At 42.6% G+C, this 20928-nt stretch overlaps 2 long non-coding RNA genes, 2 other non-coding genes and 1 pseudogene across 4 annotated transcripts; 1 reads left to right on the top strand and 4 right to left on the bottom strand.

The window, feature by feature from the left end:
• Nucleotides 1–402: 402 nt before the first annotated feature.
• On the bottom strand, nucleotides 403–2713 carry LOC124695165. The gene is made up of 5 exons (XR_007000534.1): nucleotides 2543–2713; nucleotides 2262–2361; nucleotides 2041–2107; nucleotides 1496–1566; nucleotides 403–764 (listed from the first exon to the last, which is right to left on the bottom strand). It is a non-coding gene; the product is annotated as an uncharacterized LOC124695165 (long non-coding RNA).
• A 600-nt stretch (nucleotides 2714–3313) lies between these two features.
• Nucleotides 3314–3397, bottom strand: LOC124704896. The gene has a single exon (XR_007003763.1). It is a non-coding gene; the product is annotated as a small nucleolar RNA Z199 (small nucleolar RNA).
• A 470-nt stretch (nucleotides 3398–3867) lies between these two features.
• Nucleotides 3868–3963, bottom strand: LOC124704918. The gene has a single exon (XR_007003780.1). It is a non-coding gene; the product is annotated as a small nucleolar RNA R64/Z200 family (small nucleolar RNA).
• Nucleotides 3964–5324: 1361 nt separating this feature from the next.
• On the bottom strand, nucleotides 5325–7250 carry LOC124695161. Its single transcript, XR_007000532.1, has 3 exons — nucleotides 7139–7250; nucleotides 6974–7037; nucleotides 5325–5452 (listed from the first exon to the last, which is right to left on the bottom strand). It is a non-coding gene; the product is annotated as an uncharacterized LOC124695161 (long non-coding RNA).
• Nucleotides 7251–16330: 9080 nt separating this feature from the next.
• LOC124694526 lies at nucleotides 16331–20724 on the top strand (annotated as a pseudogene).
• Nucleotides 20725–20928: the final 204 nt, after the last annotated feature.

The raw sequence follows: 20928 nt of genomic DNA, 5'->3' as shown, positions 1-20928 counted from the left end.
TAATTAGGAATTAGTCAGCTCCATAGGTGCTTAACCATGCTAGCTTGTTGCTTATCGGTCGATATCTGTACCTTTTGGTGACTTGTTTTCATTTAACTACACATGTAGAATGGCCTAAAACAAACGCAATATCCTTTTAGAATCAGCACACTATCAGCTCGACCTACCTCTTCGTGACTTGTGCCGGCAACTGAGACAATGATGCTCTATTGCTTGGTCAGCTAATCAAGCAAATCATGCGGCGCTCATAACAGATTTACCAGGCTACTTCAGCTTAATTTACTGCTAGCACCAGACATTTGACATGCACCACCCTGTTGCATATATTTGCTAGTATCCGGCCAGCACATAACTCAATCGTTTTCCTCTGGCTACGAGCAAAACTGGATTATGGACGACAAATTAGTAACAAACATTAGTATTCGGCACTCAAAATTTTGCATCTTTTTTATCATTCACAACACACAACAAACAATAATGTGCACACAGCACAAATCATATCATTTTAAATACAAAAAACCCACAAGACTCGAAAATATGATCAGCTACTCAGTATCACCACCACTCCCTGGCCAGGAGCATTACAAAGACGACACTACAAGTACCAAAGCTGGCAGTATCACACACGCGATGCCACAACCAGCACATCACCAGCAGCGGCGCCAAGACCAGCTTTCCATGACATGCCAAACTCCAAAGCGGCCAGAAACATTACAAGGATCTAAACTACTTGCTTCAGATCGTCTTAGCCTTTTCTTCTTTACCTGAAAATCACAAAACAAGAAGATAATAATTATCGGATGTTTAAACAGAGGATACAATAAGCAACTCCTTTGAATTGGGATGTGAACTAGATAATACAACATGATCCTACATATGAACAACTCTCAACTACACCTTATTGTTGCAAATATCTAACCGGAGTACTACTCTGGCAAACAAGCTCAAATATATAGTACATGAACAGTCTCCGCTGCTTCACAACAAATACAATCTATCACAAATCATGTTGACTACCACATCAAAGAAATATGAATGTTGTCTACTTATCAGACCATCGATAGGTGTGTAGTTTCAGCATAAGTTTGCTAATATGTATTTAAAGTGGCAAGTAAGAGAGGGAACATGATAGCCAAGTTTGAAGCTATGAACCTGGCAACATACACATTCATCGGCTTTATTGCCGATGTATCCCAGAGCATAGAGAGGAGATAGAAGTAGAACCATAAAACTTACCAAAAACCCAGAGTCGAATGCAAAGAACAGGGGAGCTAAGTACATGCATTCGAGGTGGCCCGACAGTGTAGGGTACTGGTTCATGAATTGAGAAGAAACATTCACGGACATGTTACATTCTAGATGTTTTCCTATTTGCAACATCATTTTGAAGTAGATGCATCTTCTCTAACAAATATTCCACTTGTATAGCAAAGCACTGCACAAATGAATTACTGGATTCCTATACTAAGTCTAACTCATGACATCAAGTACCTACCTGCAAAACGGTGCCTTGTCGCTGCAACCCTAGACCACAACTTCCTTCAGTATACATACTTGCTCCAAGCCCTGGATAAATTTCCATTTCAGCCAAACAATTTGGAAATATAAATTCTTCTTTCTATAACATCAAATCAGCAGTAACATAATTAATCTTTACAAGGCAGCATTAATTGTGTTGAATCACATGAGTAGGAAATACCAAAACCCTGAATACAAGTTGATCTAGTAGTCCAGATGATCTCTGACAAGTGCAACTAGCCAAAAGATAGCAAATACCAAAACACTCATATTAAGTAAGAACTCAATCTCCTGGTTTATCCCAAATTAAATAATAATCTGGATTTTAGAACGATATAAAGGTACATGCAGCAGCAACAGGTTGATGGTTCAATCAATCTATGTAGATAGATAGATAACTAGAGATTATGCCCAGGTGAAGAAAAAAAATCAAATGGAGCAGGAAACGCTAGCTTAGCTAGCTCCCAGGCCTGAACCTCAATTTATACAAGTATAGCTAGTTCCTGGTACATGACTGCTCACCTGATTGTTGTGGGCACACTTGTTATTACAGCAGTTGACATTCCTCAAATGCATGCGTGCATAGCTCCTGCATTGAAGAGAAAATTAGGAGATATGAACTAATAAAACATTGCATGCTAGAAAGCTTACTGCTAATGTTCACAAATAACATGTGAAATAAATTATTGGTAAGAACTGTGACCTCTTTCATGGAGCAAAACAAGTGCAAATGCAAAGCTTACATATCTTCTCATCCCTGGAGGCATACAAGTCATGATGAACATTCTCCAGCACCTCGTCCACCAGCAGTGGCACCATATCAAACAATCAGGGGCGCACCACCTGTAGACAATGCCACCATTTCCAGATTAGTGCAACCAATTGATTGATCTTGTTGGATAGATCAATAAAATTCGCACGAGCACAATGAATTGAGGCTCTTCTTCTCTCCACGAGCATAAGCAAGAAAAAAGCTTGCTTTTTTAGATCTGGGTGCGGAGAGGATCACAGATGGGTAGCTTACCATGGCGTGCGAGGTCGACACGGGCATATTGAAGCCATTGAGGAGGGCCTCCGTCTCCAGTGCCTCAGCAGCTGCGGCTGCGTGGGCACCTTGCCGTTTCCATCATGGCAGCCAGCGCACCACGAGCTGCTCTCGATGCGAGCATGGGGGCAGTGGAGGTGCTCCATGGCCTAATGCTGCAGAAATGAACAGAACTTCAGATACATGACAGTGAACCTGGAACAGAGTATGGAAGGAACTACAAAACTACATGAATCAAGCCTGATTGTTGTGTTGCACGGGCAACACCCAAAAGGCACAAAGTTATGATGAAAACGCAGAAGGATGCACCTTACTACAAGTTGTCGTGGCCGCTATTGTCCCCAGCGTTGTCCATGTGGAGCAAGTCGTCCCTCCTGAACCCGCACTGCCCACAACAACATTATCAAAGCCTTTTTCACAAGCAATTTGGGGTAGGCTGCACGTCCTCGTTGACATCCAGCGTCGGTCTTTGTCCACCCTTCCTTTTGCGTGCCAAGGCTGAGGGAACGGCCGAGCCGGTTGTCGCACATGTGTCTTCAATGCTAACAATTTAGGAGTAGTGAACAATTACTTCCAAAACGAAATAAAGACCAATCAAATTCATAATCATGCAGACATGAAAATATAAGTCATGCCAATTAATCAAGATGGCATGTTGCTCGTGGTTCGCCAAGTGGAATATTAAATCATATATCTGGTGGGAAGATAAAATGACTTGAACATAAAATGAGCAAACAGAAAGTGTGTTGAGGTATTATTACAGACTTAAATACTAAGAGTCACAGGAGCATTGCTCCATCATATTGTTGCAGTTTATTCCTCATCATTTGACCCTCACAGATTTAATCATGCCTGAATAACAAAAGATGTATTTCATATAGATAACGGGGATATAAATACACAAGAAGATTAAAAAAGTTTGTGTAATTATAAGCTCAGCTAATGTTCATCTTACGATAAGGAGACTCCACTCTTCACCAAAGTAAACAAATCATGTAGACAATGATTAAACAAATCCTTAGGACTAACAAAGTTAGCCCTGTACAGATCTTTTCTTTTCTCTGAATTTCTTTTGTAGCTCTGCTACTCCCTGTATGCTCCCGTCTTCTCAACGGTTTTCTTCTAATATATTATGACGCATGCTTTGGCATGTGTTCGAGAAAAAAAAGTGATTACAAAAATGTAGATAGCAATTGAACAAACTGAGACAACAACTACGCAATTCTCCCACTAGCACCTAAGGAACATAACTTTTTGTTTATGAACAGAATCAGGCATGTAGAAACTGAGGAATGAAACCAAAAAAAATATCTCAGAATATGAAATATCTTCTCATGCATGATGTGGCATCTCTGAAGTCTGACATGCGTTGTACATTTCATGACTCATCATAGCATTTTTGCAATTGTGGGCACAAAGCTGACCAATGGTAGAATGGGAGAGTGGGATATATTTGAGAACATACACCAATGTGTAGTCAACCATTATTCCTCTTGCGAGATCAAGCTATACAAACAATGAACCACCAAGGACACTACAACAGAAAAAATAGAACTAAAAAAACTACTGTTTTTAGCCATATTTACTTATTAGTGGTAATGACTTCAAAAAAACTCAGCCTTATCACTATGTCAACCCTTATTGCCAAATGCTAACCCTGATTATTTGCATAACCAGTAGTATAGTACTTCTGTCTTTGTCCAGAGCAAAGCACGTTAGGAAGCTAAATGCTACTAGCTACCTTATGGTAAGCATCTACTTTTGAACTACTATCCAACCTTGCATACAAATTTTGTGTAAGCCTTCACTCAAACAAATTCTGAAACAAATCATCCAGTCCTGAATCTACTGACGACAACTACCAGAATCCAATCGTGGAGCAGTAAAAGGAGCCCCAAGACGCTTTTTTCTTACACCTGTGTATCCGTCCTGCAACATGCTCCGAAGATAAGGGATGAGAAGTCTCACCAGCTGCAGGGAGGCGGAGGATGAAGCCTTGTTTCCGGCGGAGACCACGAGGATGGAGCTGGCCCGCGGCAGAGAAGACTAACATATGACACGGCTGACGTCGCCAGGAACTTGGTGGCGGTGAAGGATACCGACACCATCTTCTCCTGCCTGCAATTGCAAGATTACAATATTACAAAACTTTTCTTAGTGCAGCATAATAAGCACATGAAATCCTACACAGCAAAATTAGTTCTTGTATAAGTTATTTTCAGATACTAGGAGCTAGCCTGGAGCTTTCTTGTGACTGATACTTGTTAAAATATGAAAGTGAAGTGCATTTCAGTGGATCGGAGTACACTCACAAAATAAACATCACATCAAATCACCATGGGATGAGAAATCAAACTATTTTACAATCCGTATAAGTGCGAGAACTTGCTTGCCAAATGCTAGCCTAATTATTTTAAGAAGGCTAATAAATGCACCTACTGTGAATCTTCCCATGGAATGTTAGGAAGCTACAGGCTACTATCTAGCCGCTAGCATCACGTAAGCATCCACATCCGAACTACTATCCAACCTTGTACACAAATTTTGTGTAAGCCTCTACACAGAAGAATCTGAACCAAGCCACGTAGACATACATGGTTCTACAAACGACAACTAGCAGAATCAAATCATGAATTGGTAAAAACAGCGTCGAAAACTTATTTTCTACACCCTGGAGCGTCATGTAACAAGCGCTGAATACGAAGGATGAGATGTCTCACCGGCTGCTCGGCAGCGACTGGCGTGGTTCCGTCGAGGACGTCAGCGGAGACCACAAGGATGGAGACCAGATGTTGCGCCGGCAAGTGGCGAAGCGGCCTCAAGGAGGATGCACCAGCCGCCGACAGGAACTTTGTGGCGATTAAGGATGCCACCACCATCTCCTCCTGCCTGCAATAACAAGATTGCGAGATTACACAACTTTTTTACTGCAAGCATACATAAAAAAACATGATGCCATGGACTGACCAAATCCTAAAGAGTGAAGGTAGTTCTTCGAAAATTTATATTTCACATAGTAGGAGCCTAGAGCTTTATTGTGACTTGAACTTGTAAAACATGAATAGGAAGTGCATCTCATTGTATCGAAGTACATTCACAAAATAAACAGCATGTCAAAACACCATGGACTAAAAAATCAGATTTTTCTACAAACTGTAGAAGTAAAAGATTGCAGCAGGCATGCGAATTGATCAAAAGTAAAGAAGCAACTGAACATGTTCTACCAGTTAAATGCTACAGGAATGTGAACAGTAGAAATCAACTGAATCTAAACTTGAAGGCGGCAATAAAGTGTGCATTTAAAACAAAGAGGGATATTTTCCCTCTGCTGCTGCTTCTATCTCAAACAGATCCAAGTGATTTATTTAAACACTCTGAGTATATAACACTCCGTGAGTATTACCCAGCCTGCTGAATATCAACCTTTTCCCTCTGTCCCAAAATAAGTGAGTCAATTTTTTATAGATACGAATGTATCTACAGCTAGATACATTCGTATCTATAAAAAATTGACTCACTTATTTTGGGACGGCGGAGTAGGGTATTCACTTGACTATGCAAAGGTGTTTTCATTGTAGGAACATTTCAAATCGTTTAGAACTGAAACCAATTGCCTCTAAGCTAGATCCAGGCATTATATGCTATTCCAATTTTACTGGACAGCTTCCTGATATGCACACTATCTGCAAGTATGGATGGTATAAGAATCCATTCAGAAAGTACATGAGTAACCACCAATAACACAAACAACACATGAATATCCAGAAGAAAAATGGAGTAAGTCTTGTTGAGCAACCACAAACAACACATGAGTACATTAGCTAAAAAGATGCGCTTTAGAACACTTGACCATTTATTTTGCAAGGTAACTCACTCATAATATTGCACATTACAAATGTCCACTTTTTTTAAAAAAAAGCCTTAGCAAGTTTCAAATTTGGAGAAAATATGAACCCAGCTTTGAACCTATAGCTAAAAATACTAAGGCGCCATACAAAACTAACATATTTGAACCAATACCCCTTTAACTAACTATACCTCATGTACTTACAATTGAAATTAAACCGCTCAATTACTAATCCTTAAAAAAGGGATCAATATAAAAAAATTACTTGGGCTTATATAAGCTAAATAAAATTGCCTGAAACCAGCAAAAACATTACACAGCACTAACCAAGTAACTAGGTGACCAAATCCCAGCTACAAAGAAACCTCAACATATCAACACCATGGCTCATGGGCAAGTGCTCACCAAAGGGGAGCCACCAGCGCCACAACCAGCATGCCATATTTTGTATGCAAAATGAAATAAATAACCTGGTTTCGACGAACAAAAGGTTCCTGCTATAACCATAACTAGGCCCCAAAGACAAAGTGAAGCATGTCAAGATGAAGCGGAAGAGGATTTACCTCCTAGGCAGACCGGTGACTGCGGTCAGTTCGTGGAGCTAGCTGGATCTTCTTCAGCAAATACCTGCACGAGACACGGAGGTCCTTACCACCAAAAAGACTGAAATAAAACTGATCTCAGTAGGTAAGTGAAAGGGGCGGTAATATTCAGAGTTTCAGACTCACTTCTTCCCCACCTCGTGCCTCACTAATAGACCAGAGTCAAATGCTCCATCACCTATCTGTTCCAACACCTCGTTCCATGCTCATTTCCCAATCCTTGGGGAGTCTGCTGCTTACTCACAGCAGGGCAATTTCTTTCTGTTTTCAGTTGAGGATTAAAAAGATAGAAATATCCTGTCAAGCCATGGTGAATAATGTGGAACAGCACATGCATTGAAGTACCCGCATAACTCATTTTTCTGGTAAATAGTGAAAAAAGGTATTTTTAGAGATACCAAAACAAAATGGCTACAAGCAACATTTTTTAGGAAAAGGAGATAGGGAACACGTGAGCTCACATGAAAACATAAGAAAAGACAAGTGATCCTAAATTACAAATGCAATGAAAGGGAAGCATTGGGATTTAAAACCAAAATTTTCAAAATAATTCAGAGTAAAAATATTGTTCCTATGTAATACAAATTTAAGGGAATTGGGTCCAGAACTGGATCCATTAGGTGCCATACCAAATAAGGAACCAAAAACTTCCAGCTATGGCTATTGTACTAGTGTTTGCACATGGTAACACAATTAAACGGTGACCAGGTAGAATCAGGACATGATCATCCAGTACAAACCAAGATCTGATTCACTTGACGCTTTGCAAAAAAAAATGGTATGCATCTCACTAACAGGAAGACCCCTGAATTTTGGATTGATCATCACAGAGAACAACACTAGAAAAAGACCTAAGATTGAAGGATTTATACCAACTCGCCAAGGAAAAGGAGCAGCAGTCTTTGGCCATCCTGCCGCTAGGCCAGGGCAGGGGTCTTCACAGTGTATCGGCGGCGGTGGTCTTGGTCCGGGGCCACCGCGAGCAACAGCATGGCCGTGGGCGCAGCCCACCGGCAAGAGGCTCAGCTCCTCCCGCCGTCTTTGTCCCTGCATATGCACACCACAACTTTTTTTACTGATTGAAACAAACTGATATCCACATATGCATATGCTTTGATGTACTGCCTATATATTCAACAGAGATAAAAAAGAAGCGAACAATACATGAAAGGGGTAGAAAGAGACCTCACCAGCAGCAGCTCGGAGTGGTGGCCGGTCATCAGTAGCATCAGTAGCGTTGTTCAGGTGGAGCACGTCGTTGTTCCTGCACCCCATCCTCGCCTTCAAAGACACCCTGAGCTGTAATAGCATTTGTGAGACACATCAACATTCTTTTCATGTGACGAGAAAAGGTAAGAGAAACTGAAATACTGATATAGTAGGCACAATGATTTATCGTGCATATCTTTGGTTTCTTCATTAGAATTATGAATGGATTGATCTCCTGAAGGACGGTTAAATATTGTTCATACAGATACAATATAAAGATTTCAGGGCTAAAGCAAATCACTTATGCCCTGTTTGGATGTATGCATTCGGGCCAGGAATTGGACTTTCGGAATTCAGGGGTCCAATTCCACCGTTTGGATGTACTCGATATTGAAAGCCGGAAACTGATGCAAATACCAAGCTGGAAACTGATGCGTGAGTTTGTGCCCTCCTGCAATACGGATGCCTCCTGCTCGGTATCGCTCAGAATTTGGCCATCTCCCGAAACAGTACGCACCTCTTTGTCCCTAGAAAATAGAAACAAGCTCAACTGCTAGCTCAGAGGAGGTGCCATGGTGCAGGTAGGCCTCTCTCCCTCCCTCCCTCCCTCCCTCCCTCCCTCCCTAGCTCAGCTCTCCGGCTGACTTCCTTGGTACTCCGGTGGAAGTCTACACCCTCGTCCTCCCAATCTCATCCCTCCTATTCAGCAGACCTAACTGTAAATCCCGAAGCGGGAGGCGGAATGGCGGCCAGAGGCGGAACAGCTGTGGGAGGCAACATTGAGGCCGAGCTAAGGTTGATTTAGAATTGGGAACAATTCAATTCCAGCCCTCCAATTCATTACATCCAAACAGAGCGTTACCTTAATGGCATCACAACAGCAAACTAGATACAAGCTGGGTAAACAAAAATGACGACCTGACACCATAATTGTGATCTTTCACATAGCTTATAGTGTTAAGAAACAATCCATTTACAGATGCACACAAGGCAAATAGAAAAAAAAGACAAACTTTGATGCTTTTGGAAATAAACCAGACACTCAATCCTGTCATGTAGTACTTGGACTTGTGCTGATTGTTCTCCTGGACTACACAGGAAGCACCAATTCTAGAACAACTAAGTCTTTTTCATACCTCGCAAACTGATCAAATCCATACTCCCAATAATTCGGTCCTCATAAAAAAACATTATGTTCTAACAAATGGTAGGTAGCTTGATTGGCTCGTGATGTCCCTTGTTTTAGATGCTACTGCTTCTTGTGCAAAATAAATAAATTCTATTGGGTTCAAACATATATATGATTTTCTAATTTCACATAGAAATAACATTAAGCTTTAAAAACAAATCTACAAACTATGAAGGTGTATCTTTACTGTCCCCTGCTGCACACCCTCTCAAGCTCTCAAGCCAGCTTCGCAATACTAGTATAACTGTGTGAGAAACACTACAGTACACAATGAAGATTTTCATTAATTAAAACATAACTGCTGCTGACACCTACTAGGCAATAGACCAGCTTTATATTTTGCCTAGTCGGAGTGCCACTGGTCAAATCCAACTTTATATTTCCTTTTATATACCACAATTCAGATTTTGCAGCTCGTAATCAGTTACCAAATAAAGAGGGAAATTAACGCTCATAAATAACTGGAGAAATGAATCGCAAAAATAGAGCAGGTCGTAAATTTAACCTTCTGCAATTCTGGCCGCTAAAGCTGCCCACACATTATTATCTTGCTTTCAAAGAGAAACCAGTTTATGCTTTTCCGAAAGTGCTAATAATTTCAAAAATGTAAACAGGGAAGCTTTATCCGAGTGTGCTCAGTCCCTGCACTATGATAAATATATCCTACTATCAGGACACTTCTATAAAGAATCCGTCGTAGATGTCTGGCAAAAATAGATAATCCTTCGTGCACGTAAATGTACTACCTCCGACCATAAATAGATGTCGGAAGTTTGACTAAATTTGGATGTATATAGACACTCTTTAGTGTGTAGATACATTTAAATTTGGACAAATCTTTGGCATCTTTTTATGGACGGAGGGAGTAGAACTTTCCAATGTAACCATTTCAACTACCTATTTGAAAAGGGGCAAGAAACTCGTACAGAACTTTTACTGTAAACATGGCAGCACTTGGACATCTACATGTTACGAATATTTCACACCATGTCAAATATATAAAATTATAACTGTAAACATCAATGTTTCTTTTCTGGAAATAGTAAAAGGTCGAGATACCAGAGGGTCTAACACTACTAACAAGCATAAACGAGGCACTAGTTAGGATCATCCTGTAAGCGTATTTTCCAGAGTTAATATGGTAGCATCCAACAAGCGATTTCATGCAGATAAACATGTCTCAGAGGTCCAAATCGGCTTTCATTAGCCAGCTGAAGCTTACCATTGGCAACTAATGATATCAACAAAAAAGTAGTACCAGCTAGTACAGTAAAATTGGCAAAGTAAAAAAGAGAATGGTCGACTTAACCCACGCAAATCAGCAGCACTCATGCATCTACATGTTCACCTATGTGGAGTTATTTTGAACATCATGGCTTTGAAGAAAAGAAAATAACCAAAACACAAGAGAAATGCCAGGATTAAATGTTGAATCAATCGAAGTAGAATATTTCACAACACGCAGCACCTACACCATAACCAAATTGGCACAGATATTGCATTATTGGGAAAATCAACCCAGTCTATATACATCAAGTGAATAGAACCGGCTAGAAACAAAAAAAACACAAAGTGCTGCACAACTTGGAAATTGGCATAGACATGAGCCTGTCACCAGATTCGCAAAACAGCAATATAAAAATAAGTCCATACTTTGGAGAACGACATCATAGTCTACAAATAGTTCAGTGCTTACTCACACAACTTTGGAGTTAAGACGACACATGTTAACTTCTGACATAGGTAGCAGTTACTGTGCTAAACTATTTTCAAAACTATACAAAGGACTACAATTAAATACAAAGTATGTGGTGGTGCACTGGTGTATAATAGCAAAGGCCACTGATATTTTAAGATGCAAAACATATTCAGTAGGAACCGCGTAAAAAAACAGCTTCTTTATGCCTCTTAAAAATAATCATTTTACAAACTGGGCAATGCTATGCCGCATTTTAAACGAATACAACAATAGAGGTTAAAGCATATGTTTCAATTGATTTCAGCATATGAAATCAAGCGCAACAAATAACCAATGATGCCGAACACCATCACATCACAGCAAAGTAGTAAGTAAAAAACGAATCTTGGTGTAGGAGGCTCATTCACAGCAATCATACCTCACTATGGCAGATCAAAGTGCAGAACTGCACTCAATAAAGACATGCAACAACATCAGGCTTGGGTCGTCGTCTTGGTCCCAGGCAGTAGGAATGCCTGAGCAGCAAGGCATGTGGAACATGTTCGCCAACCGTCAGCACGGAGCATAGCTCCTCCCGCCACTCAATCTTTCTGTCTTAAAATAAAAGCAATGACCATTAAACAGAGAACATTATATCCTAAATTTCTAGTCTTAAATATTCAATTTAAATTAAAACTAATGTAAGCATGCACCATAACAATCCTAAAATTCAGAATTAGACACGAACATTCACTGAGTAGATGGAAGCTAAATAATTCACTTGACTATTCACATCGCGTTCCTAAAAATTTCAGAATCTTAACTAAGCAAGAGAGAAGTCCAGAACCAAAACCAACTCAAATCCTACAAAAAAAGAACTAACAGAGAAATCCATATCCTACATTGAATTAAATAAACAGAACTTATAATCCTTGGGCAAAAAAAATGCTGTTGTCAAACAATTCGGAACCGCTTCATGCATTAAAATAGCGGTAAACTTTCACAATTGGAATGAAATAGACATAAGTCGAAATCGATCTCAAAACATGATTCAGCAGATTCATAAAAACATGTACTGCATAGTATTTTGAATTTGTTTTATAAATCTGCAATCAAGAGCAAATGGGCAGCAGCAATAGCAGCATGGTGTATTCATGCATCTCGCCTAGCTCAGACTAGCTAATTCTCCACATCACGAGTCAATGTTTACAGCAAAGCTGGAAAAGTTGTTTTTCCTTGTGATCCATCTTCTTATCCATGCAATTGATCTAGATTACCTATCACTATCAGTACCAAAGCACTAACTTTTCTATACATGAGTGAACGGGTGAGTTAACTTCTTTTATTAAGATATTTCTCTTACAAATTCTGGATGCATACATATATCTTTTTGTTGGCACTCTGCAAATAGATGGTTCATAAAACCTGATGCATACAACCAGCCAACTCATTATTATGAATAGAGATGCATATCACACAAACCTGATGCATGCAAAAATACATTTATCATAAAAAATCAGACCAACAGTTTTCATATCAATGTACTCAGATTTAAGTTGAGACTTGAGAGAATCAGGTTTTGGTAATGCACAGAACTTTCCGAAACCTCCTCTTCCATGTTTTCAGGCTGCAACAAGGTCGTCAGGTTTTCTAATACACCAGAACAAATCCCGACTTGCCAACTATTCTAGCATGTCCACCGAAATATAAGAAATGCCAGAAACATTTGTAGCACACAATTCAGTCGAGAAAAGAATTAGCCATCAGCGGAGATTGATCTCATTCAGCAGATTCATACAAACATGTTGTATTTCGAATTTGTTTTATCAATCTACAATGAAGAGCAAATGGGCAACAATAGCACCGTGCATGCATGCATCTTAACAGCTCGGACTAGTTAATCTTGCACATCACGAGTTAATGTTTAGGGCAAACCTAAACTAAAATCGTATCTGAATGTACAGCTAGCTCACACGGAAATGGACACCAAAATATCTGAACTTTTCACCTAAAGTTCTCTACTTATCTGCTAGTTGTTTAACACGGGGTGGACAGGGTCAATCAGACGCCAGCCAGAGTTCACAAGGAAGAAGCGGAGATTGATCTTCGGTAGTAGAGGGCTGTACACAAACATAATGTGCTGGTCTGAATAGTCACTACGAACTAACATATGATCTGAAGTCCAAGCACTCCACAAGGTACAAAAATCAGGACGTACATGCAGCCTGAAGAAATAAGAAGACTCGGGAATCCTGAAAACGCATTGTGCAAGTGTGCTATAGGGTTATCCTTCTTTTTACAGTACTATAGTAAGGTCTTGCTGAACCAAAAGAATTAGTGTTCATGAATTGGCTTAACCTGAGTAGATTCTCAGGAGCATTAGTTATGCATCCACGTATAAACTAGTTGAGCGGTTACACGTTCTAGTTTTTAACCAACGCGTACACTAAAACAAAAGAATTAGAGAGGAATCAAACTTGGATGACCAAACCTATTATTTATTTCAAGACAAACCAGGGTTAAAAATCAATACTACTGATCCCATTTTAGTTCTTGTTGATTCTGAAGCTATTTCCTTAAGAGAGGCAAAGAAACAATATGAGTTGACACCAGAGTTGTAAAGCAGCAATCCCGATTTGATATATATGGATACTACCGTTAGTGGGGGTGGAGATTAGGTGAAGTGCACTATAATATGTTTAAATAAAAACTGTCCTTCCTCTATAATATAAGTATGCACCAGAACGATCCTTAAATTCAGAAGTAGACATGAACATTCACTAAGTAGATGGAAGCTATGTAATTCACTTGACTATTCACATAACTTTCCTAAAAATTTCAGAATCTTAACTAGGCAAGAGAGAAATCTAGAACCAAAACCAAATCAAATCCTACACAAAAGAACTAAGAGAGAAATTCATATCCTAAAATGAATTAAATAAAGAGAACTTACAATCCTTGGACAAAAAAGTTACTGCTGTAAAACAATTCTGAACCAATTCATGCACTAAAATAGCGCTAAACTTTCACAATTGGAATGAAATAGACATAAGTGGAAATTGATCTCCAAACTTGATTCGGCAGATTCATATAAAAATGTAGTATTTAGAATTGTTTTTATAAATCTGCACTGAAGAGCAAATGGGTAGCAATGGCAACACGGTGTATTGATGCATCTCGCCCAGCTTGGACTAGCAAAGTCTCCACAGCACGAGCCATTGTTTAGAGCAAGGCTGGAAATAAAGTTGTTTTCCCTTGTGATCCATATTCTTATCCATGCATTTGATCTAGGCTAGATTACCTATCGCTATCAGTACCTAAGCACTAACTTATATATACATGAGTGAACAGGTGAGTTAACTTCTTTTATAAATTCTAGATGCACACACAGATCTTTTTGTTGGCACCCTGCAAATAGATGGTTCATAAAACCTGATGCATACAACCAGCCAACTCTATTATGAACAGAGATGCATATCACAGAAACCTGATGCATGCAAAAAAATGCATTTATCATAAAATTCAGATTTTGTATCAATGCAAAGACTTGAGAGCATCAGGTTTTCTAATACACGAAAATTTCCGAAACCTTCTCTTCCATGTTCAAAGGCTGCAAACAAGCTCGTCAGGTTTTCTAATACACCAGAACAAATCCTGCGCACCTGCCAACTATTCTAGCATGTCCACCAAAATATAACAAATGCCACAAACATTTTTAGCAAACAAATCAGTCGAGAAAGGAATTAGCCATCAACAAAGATTGATCTCATTCGGCAGATTCATATAAACATTTAGTATTTTGAATGTGTTTTATCAATCTGCAATGAAGGCAGCAATAGCACCATGTATGCATGCATCTTGACAGCTCGGACTAGTTAATTTTGCATATCATGAGTTAATGTTTATAGCAAACCTAAATTAAAATTGTATCTGAATGTACAGCTAGCTCACACAGAAATGGACTCCAAAAAATCTGAACTTTTCACCTAAATGAGGACGCGGTAAGCACAGGGTCAATCAGACGCCAGCCAGAGTTCACAAGGAAGAAGCGAAGGTTGATCTTCGGTAGTAGAGGAACATGCTGGTCCAAATAATCACTACGAACTAACATACGTTCTGAAGTACAAGCACTCCACAGGGTACAAAAATGAGGACGTACATGCAGCCTGAAGAAATAAGAAGGCTCGGGAATCCTGACAACGCATTGTGCAAGTGTGCTATAGGGTTATCCTTCTTTTTACAGTACTGTAGTAAGATCTTGTTGAACCAAAAGAATTAGTGTTCATTAATTGGCTTAACCTGAGTAGATGCTCCAGTAGCAAAGCTATGCATCCACGTATAAACTAGTTGAGCAGTTACAAGTTCTAGTTTTTAACCAACACATACAGTCAAACCAAAGATAATTGCTTGACATCACACAGAGGAATCAAACTTGGAGGACTACTTGTATTATTTATTTCAAGATAAACCAGGGATGAAAATCAATACTACTGATCGATCCCATTTCAGTGCTTGTTGATTCTGAAGCGATTTCCTCAAGACAGGCAAAGAAACAATATGAATTGACACCAGGGTAAAGCAGCAATCCCGATTTGATATATATGGATACTACCGTGAGTGGGGGTGGAGATTTGGAGATTACGTGAGGTAGAGACTGCACTTCCCTTATCCAGCAGACTCGTCATCTAATCCACTAAAACGACATGTACACTGGCAGCGTTACCACCAAAAGTATGCAAGTTTTGAACCAAATCGCACTTTCAGCCCATCAGCCCCCATGAATCCATACCTGGAAACTCTAGCCCCTCCAAGGTAGGGGCAACCGATGTGAGGGAGAATCTGCTGGACCGGCGGCATTACATCAACGAATCCTCGCTCCTCCTCCTGTTGCTCTGCCAAGAAACAATTTTTTCAGTCAAAAAAACTGAATCAGGGGAACCAAAGAAATAGGTTCAGGGTAGTGGATACCATACCTGCATGTCGGCGTCCCGGAGCAGGGGGGGGGGCGGCGAATGCTACGGTCTGGGCCTCGGCAGAGACGGAGGGCAGAACGGCGGAGGCGTCCACTTCGCCGGAGCGAAGCAGCCCCGGTCGGTCGCGCGCGCGACGCGGTGCCCGCGAAGCGGGCAGCAGGTTCGACGGAGAGCCGCAGACCGTCCTACCGGTGACGCGCGCGCCGGCGAACGAGCCGCGCCGCGACGCAGTGGTACTTAGGGGCACCGCCTCTGTCCTTGGCGAGGCCATGGCGGCGGCGGTCGTTCTGGTGCAGGAGGCGGAGGGAGGGGATGGAAGAGGAACAGCGGCGGCGGCGGCGGCGGCGCTCGATCTGGATTTCGTTGGGTAGGAGAGGGGATCGAGTTGGGAGGAGGAGAAATGAATGAATGCGTAGGGTTTGGTTTGGATTCCGTTTCCGCTCAATATTTTCTTCAGCCGACGCTGGGCCGCTGGGCCAGTTGCACTTGTTGTTGGATTTGGTGGACTTATGTTTTCTTTTCCCGCGCGAATTACGACACTGATTGAGATACTCCTACTAGATACATGCGCGAACAGTCTCGTGTAGTGCAATTTCAATCCAACGAACTATATATGTATGTATGTATCAACTCCATCGAGTAATAATACACATCATGCTTGCTTGAACTAGCTAGTTCATGTTCCAAAATGTAAAGAATGGATTGGACATATCCCATTTGGGTTTGGACTCGATTCAGTTCTAGGTTTGTCGCCGCGCGCCGCCAACCCGGGTTCGCCATGTTGTGCTTCTGCCTAGACGGCCCATACAAAAAACTGCTTGTCAGCGCCCAGATCACGCAGGGACTTGGGCGAGGATGACAAGATGCACAAAAGACGCCGATGCTTCCGAATGCCGCGCTGACCATGGCGCTCTTGGTTCGGCCGTTGCCAACCTCGAAACTAAGCGCCCAGGTGTAATCGTCCTAACCACAACGAGTGCGGTCCCGTCGTAGACAAAAGGCTCGCTCCTTTAACCTCCGGCACCTTCGATGGCCTTAGCTCCGCACTCTACATTGGCACCACCCACTACAGGAAAATTGACATACGCTGACGGCATGGATCCTACGCCGACGGCTTTTTCTCGGGCCATCGGCATACAACCGCCCGGCGGTGTTGGCTGAGAATGGCCTCTCCCACCATCCATCTTGAGGGAGTACATGATGGCGTCATGTCGACATCAATGTTGTCGGCATAGATTTTGTTCTTTGTCGACCTAATCATACTTCTGTTCTTATTTATTTATTTCCCTAAATAATTTGAATATAGTTATATTATTTAAACAAATAAAATGGAGTGATGCTCAATTAGCGGTATCCCCACCCCGGCCCGCATAAAATATGGGCCTGTTCGACAAACTATGCGGTGGTTAAGGCCATGACCTAGCTCATTTCGCTTGAAATCCATATAACTTCCTTCGTGTTAGCTCAGTTTTGTGAAGGTTTTTTTTTTGGAAATACGGCCATAGTCCATGTTCCTCGCAACTAGGTCACATAAAATGATGTTGCGCGTTGGTTTTCCATATTGACTTCACGCATACGGAATGACGACAAGTAGGAAGATTTTGAACGTATATGGGGAACTCCGTCGTGGCGGGAAACGGAAGGAATCTTGGGAGCATATTGGTCGATCCTTGTTACCACATGATCCTATGACCGAACCAAGCTCAAATGAAGGCATCAGTCCACTATTGTGTCCGAGTAAAAGCTGTAGATCGTGCGATCAATAGATCAGGGTTTCTCTGGAGCTTCAGAGTCCGATGTGTGGCGTGGTGGGGTTTCTATGGAGCTTCAGAGTCTCCGACGAGTGGCGTGGCTATGCCGACAGCCGTCGGCATAGTTTCTGACAGTCGTGAACTAGCGTCAACTAAGGATAGATCAATACCGATGGCCACACGTAGTCGTCGCCGTTGACCGTATGCCGATGTCTAGAGGGGAGGCGCCGACAACGCTATGCAGACGGTCGGGAATCATCTTTGCCGGCTGGTTTTTCAGTGACCGACATGGTTGGTCGGCAATACCCGTTCCTGACCGACCTTCCGCTGTTTTCCCAACCCACATGTATGGCATTCAGTTATGTAGAGCATGGAGTGTAGATGAGCCCAATTGCATAGTTGTACGAGTCGGTCGGGAACACGACGTCGGTTTTGGTCTCATTGAACCCACGACCCTTGCGTCAAGGGAGAACCCAAGTGTAGCTGAGTGGGGGCATGCGCCCCCACTCAATATTTCGATTCCTTTGGTGTTTGTTCATATTTGACCGAAATTTCATTAAATTTTGCAAATTTATACCAGAAATGCCCATACTCCCTTGATTTGCCCCCGCTCGTACATTTTTCTGGGTCCGCCACTGCCTTGTGTGTTTCGAGGACCACGTGGTGGACGGCGGTGGATGTGTCCACATGATGATGTTTAGCGGTGGGAGAAGAACCCTTGCCCAACAGGGAGTGTGGTGAACCGGCGTTGGCGAGGAGCACAACTGCCAATTTCATGAAGAGCAACATATGATATCTCGTCAAGGATGTCGGGGAGGTGGACGATGGTCATCTTGTGGTACGTACCTTGCAAAATCGGCAAGCGGTGCGGTCCAAGTTGGCTCACTGGCCGGTTTAGCCAATGCACAGGGTTTGGAGCCGTTGGTGCTTTGTGAAGTCATTAGTTGGTTAATTTATGTGACGTGAAAAAAAAGAAAAAAAAAGAGGAAAAGGTGAGACGGAAGTTTGGAGCACTCGGTAGTAGGTAAATTGAGGTTTGGTGTTATTAATTGTTACGTAATTACGGCTTTTGTTGGTAAAGGAATTAATTCCCCTTGTTTTCCGGTTCATGGATCCAGCTGTACTACTACTATCATAAAATGCACGCATCATCACTTGGAAATTAAAGAAAGAGAAGAGGTAGCGGCCGGAACAAATTCCTAGTACGTACGGAGAGTAGTACTACTTGACTTGCGCTACGCGACAGTGGTACTTGGAAATGAATGTTTTGTACGCACTAATTCGCAATGGATGGGGATTTGTTTCTTTTTTGGACGGCTCTTTCCGATCTACCGCTTCATGCAGTCGACTTGTATTCAGGTCAAAAAAAAAAAAAAAAAAAGTCGACTTGTATTTTATTTGTGCCGGTGATGTTAAATTTTCGATGGATTCTTTCTTTCTTTTGGTTCACGTGACAGTGGTATGTCAAAATATTGCGATGGCTCGCGCGAGTACGGAAAAAAGAGAGCGCGAGTACGGAAAGGAAGGAAATTAAAGGGAAGGGAGGCGAGGCGAGGCGATGTTTAATTTCCGATGGATCGTTTTGGCTGAGCTGATGGAGCACCCGAAGAAAGCGACAATTGATTGGCTCTCCAGCCTGGCGTCACGCGAGGAAAGGCGAAACGCTCGCATGTCGTCCAGCGAGCCGATGGGCTCATTCATTTGACGCGGTCACCATCAGCGCGCGCGTGTCGCCACCATCAGCGCGCGCGTGTCGCCATCGACGCAGGACGCGTCCCGCTCCCGCGCTACGCCGGGGAGGAATCCGACGGTGCCGGCGCCGCGCGCACCGGCGCGACGATCGGAAGAGCTACGAGTCGGGGAACAACTGCTCCAAGGCGGAGCAGGAGAGGCGCAAGGGCATCCCATGGACAGAGGAAGAGCACAGGTACACATGCTGCATGTCTCCAATTTCCACGACCATGTCAAGTTTTAGATTCTTCTTGGTCTATGTCTCGAATTTCCACGAATTGGCTGACCATGCCAAGGATTGCATCTGCCATGTCAAGTTTTAATTAGATTCTTCTTGGTGTAATTGGGAAGTTTCATGTGGTCGATCGCTCGCATTGATGGTGGGTTTTTAAGGGGACAATCATGGCGTATATATGTTATGTGCAGGTTGTTTTTGCTGGGGCTGGACAAGTTTGGCAAGGGTGACTGGCGGAGCATCTCGCGCAACTTCGTCATCTCCCGGACGCCCACGCAGGTGGCGAGCCACGCGCAGAAGTACTTCATCCGCCTCAACTCCATGAACCGGGACAGGCGCCGCTCCGAGCATCCACGACATCACCAGCATCAACGCCGGCGAGGGCGTCCCGCAGCAAGGCCAGGCCACGAAGCACCCCGCAGCCGGGATGGGAATGTACGGCGGGGCGCCCATGGGCCACCCCGTCGCTGGTCACCACATGGTCCCCGCCGCCGCCGTGGGAACGCCGGTGATGTTCCCGCCGGGGCACTCGCCCTACGTCATGCCTGTTGGCTACCCGGCTCCCCAGGCGAAGATGCATCAGTAACCTTCCAATGCCACACTTACTCCACTTGCTTGGTGTTGCTTCTGCTCCGCAGCCCAAGATGCATCGCCAAATGCCACACTTACACGAAGCAGATCAAGCGCCTGAAATGAACGATGTATAGAAGCATTTCTCCCTTGTTATTTCTCGAATCTTCTTGATTTGTTTTGTTTACCCGTCCATCCGTCCCTGATCCTCTGTGTAACAGAGATGACTCTGAGTGGAGGGACGAAGGTCCGCGAGTAAGTAAGTAAGTAAGTAAGCATTTGCTGACTGTTGCAAGCGCCTGAATGATCACAGACCAGGGTAAAGGTTCAGGAAGGCGAATGTAATTAGCAGCAGCCTCCCCCGGTGTATCGATCCTTTGACCCTTGCGAAGTTCGGACTGGAACTGATTTCCATTTGCCGGATGTAAATCACACTTTTGGCCTTTCTTCTCACAGTGGTGTGCTATTAGACGTCGATCCGTCTTGGAGTAGCACGGGCTGTTATTTGGGATTTTTTTTAGAGAAGAGAAGCCCCAACGGGCTCCCATTTTCATTGAAGAAACTAGGGTGTCAGTTATTA

The sequence above is a fragment of the Lolium rigidum genome, chromosome 3, assembly GCF_022539505.1.
Source record: "Lolium rigidum isolate FL_2022 chromosome 3, APGP_CSIRO_Lrig_0.1, whole genome shotgun sequence".
Taxonomy (NCBI): Eukaryota; Viridiplantae; Streptophyta; class Magnoliopsida; order Poales; family Poaceae; genus Lolium; species Lolium rigidum.
The sequence above is the reverse complement of the archived record's forward strand: the minus strand, read 5'-3'. Positions and strand labels throughout refer to the sequence as shown.